Below are 3,025 nucleotides of genomic sequence, written 5' to 3' on the forward strand. Positions count from 1 at the left end.
CGCGCGACGCCCCCGAGGCCCACGGCCCCCGAAACGGCTCCCGAGACCGGGTCGCCACCGCTGCGCTCCGCGGGCTCTCGGGGCCCGACCTGGCCGCGGGCCCGCCTCCTGCTCCGGGCTCCCCACGACCGGGGGGACGGAGGAAAGGAGGAAGGAGGGAGAGCCGCCGCCATTAGCACCACAGCCCTGCCCGGCCGGGCCCGCCCGCCAGCCCAGCCCAGCCCAGCCCAGCCCAGCCGCGACGGGCTCGAAGCCTGTAAAGAAAACTGGTGTTTGGGAGGAGGAGCGAGCGCGGCCAGGAAGACAGGAGCGCCGGGCTGCGGGCGGAGATGCTGCGTCATGGTGCCAACATGGACGCCGGCCTTTTGTCCTCCTTCGCGTTGCCAGCGCAGGCGCACCCCGGAGCCCCGAGAAGCCGGCTTCGGGGTGCGGAATCCTCACGATCGAAAGAGAAAGAGGGCCAAAGGCTGGGCGATGAGGCTCCCTCGTCTTTTAAGCCCCCCCGTCTCCAAAGCACTTCAATTTCTTCTCCCCATCCAGGCTCAGACCTGGGAAGAGCGAGAGGGGCGAAGGCAGGCGGCTCCATGAACCCCCGAGGGTCGCTGCGGAGCCCCTCTTCTCGCCCTTGGGGCAGAAGAGGCACAGGGGTCCGAAGAGCCCTCTGTGTCCCAACCCCCCCGCCCACTGCCCGCTCCGGCTGCCAAATACAATGCTCCAGAATCCTTCTCCCCTCAGCTCCCAAACACTCGCAGCCCTTGCTTGGCCTGCAAAAGGGTTTCCTCGAAGGGGCAAAAGGCACTTTTATTTCTCTTACTTACCCGCTCAGCCCGGTGCCATGGAGTCTAGAAGATCAAGCTGGGCGGTGGTTTTGGAGACGTTATTGTAAAAACATACATATTTTTTGATTTAGTTGGGAAATTTGGGAGTTATGGTGGTGTCTTTGTTCTTGTTACCTTTTTGTAAGTTACACCCTCACGTTCTGCTCCTTCCACTTCTGCAAACTTTCCAGGGTTGGGTAGGCAAAAAGGCGGCTTCGCTGAGGACTGTTTACTGCTCTGGATATAGCAATGGTGTGATCGTCATTAAGAGACAAAAGGCGAAAATACACAGTCAAATCAAACAAAAGGCAAAAGACACACCAGCCGCCCAACCACCATAGAAAATACCCCCCACTTAACGTTGGTGTTTGCTGGAACCAGCTAGGACTTGTTTTCCAGTTTTAATCTAGTTTCCTGTGACGGCTTTAGTCTCTCGACACAAAGAGAAGGTCTTCCTTTCCCTCACCCACCAGCTCCCCCCAACCCCAACCCCAAAGACAGAAAACAGGGCTGTTTTCTTCAAATAGATCGATTTTCAAAGAAAGTGTACAAGCTACGGGGAAGAAAGCTGACTAGCATTTAGTGCTGTAAGCATTTTCAAAAGCATAAAGCTAGAACCTTAGCTTTATAAAAGCAAGATCGTCTCAAAGCATCTTAACTGGCTTATATTAGACAAGAGAGACAAAGACATACATGCAGATGAAGGTTCGGAAAATTAAGGACATCTCAGCAACATTAACATAAAAACTGTACTGCGTCAGGACAGAATGGATTGGGTACTTACAATGTAAAAGGTTTTTTAAAAACTAAGAGTAACAACTGCTTACAATTTTTTGTTGCTGCCATTTCGCTAGTCCTAAAGCTATATACATTTAAAACATTACCTTGTTAAAAAGAGAGAAGGAGTTAATAAGATGGCCAGGTTTAAGTGTTTAATAGAGGAAACTAGATATATTTAAAAATTTATTGTTCAGTCAAGAGAATACAGATTAAGACAGCTCCAAACTCCCCCCACCCACCCAAAGAACAAAAAGGAAAAAAAAATATGTCATTTACTTAGGTTTTTTTGGAATTCAAAACTGTTAACTGCTGACATGAATGGTGTGCTATGACCTAGTTATACAAGACAAAGATGGATTCCAAGTCATAAGGAAAAATCCAGATCTTTTTAAAAAGTCTTCTCCAGTCTTCCAACTGTGAGTCCTTGGGCCTGTTGACAAATGTTAAACACACTGAGACGTCCTGAACTGGATGGTAGAGTCAAAGGAAAAACATTCCCCATTTGCAACAAAGGAAAAACCCACTTGGCCATTTAATTCCATTGCAGAAAAATGGCTTCCCTCATCTGTTGGCCTCTCCTTCGTGTCTGATGAAGGATGTTTTGAGATCAGCGTCTAATAACTCAAGCCCTATAGAAGCCGCGCGCTGATTGGCTGCCGCGCCCTGCCGCCCTGCTCCAGCCAATTATCTACCCACGGCCAAATTACAAACCCCGAAAAGAGCCCCAATATGAGCTACACCAGCTCCGAGCCCCGGCGAGGCGGCTCCTGCGCCTCGGCCGCCAGAGAGGAGCGGCAGAGGGGGCTGCAAACGCGTCCTCGCGAAGCCCGGGAGCCTCGGAGTTGAACTCACAAAATGGAAGCCGCGCGCTGATTGGCCGCCGCCACTCCCGGACCTTTAATAAAGAAAGGGGAAGGAAAAGATAAATGCAAAAAAGGGGGACTCTCTCCTCCGCGGGTGGCTGGAGGAAGGGGGGGAAGCATGTGTTCAGGACAATTACAGGGCGATCCCCTCCAAAAATAAAAACAGAAGAAGGCTTCTATCGCCCAGGTCCAGGCGAGGGCTACATCCTCCCAGGAATGCGAATGCTAACGTGGTGAACCCTGGTCTCCCCTCCCCAGCTCAGCTCCGGGGAGGGGGTCGCGGGCCGGAGGAGGAAGCTGGAGCGCAGATACCTCGATTGCAACTCCTCTGAGTCGACGCCGGCCTCCCCGCGCGGTTCCCAGCGTCCACACACACCCTCGGCCCCCTAGACCCTAGCCCTCTCCCCGGGCCCCGCGCGCTCGCCTCCTGCCCAGGCAGTTTGGAAACAGTTTTGCAGGCCCGGGACGCACGCCGCGGCGGCCGCGGCTCGGAGGGTAGTCCCGGCCGCGGGAGGTAGAGCCCGGGGAGACCCCTCCCCGCCAGCCAAGACCCCACCCCAGTCC

The sequence above is a fragment of the Rhinopithecus bieti genome, unplaced genomic scaffold (assembly GCF_001698545.2).
Source record: "Rhinopithecus bieti isolate Rb0 unplaced genomic scaffold, ASM169854v2 scaffold_74595, whole genome shotgun sequence".
Taxonomy (NCBI): Eukaryota; Metazoa; Chordata; class Mammalia; order Primates; family Cercopithecidae; genus Rhinopithecus; species Rhinopithecus bieti.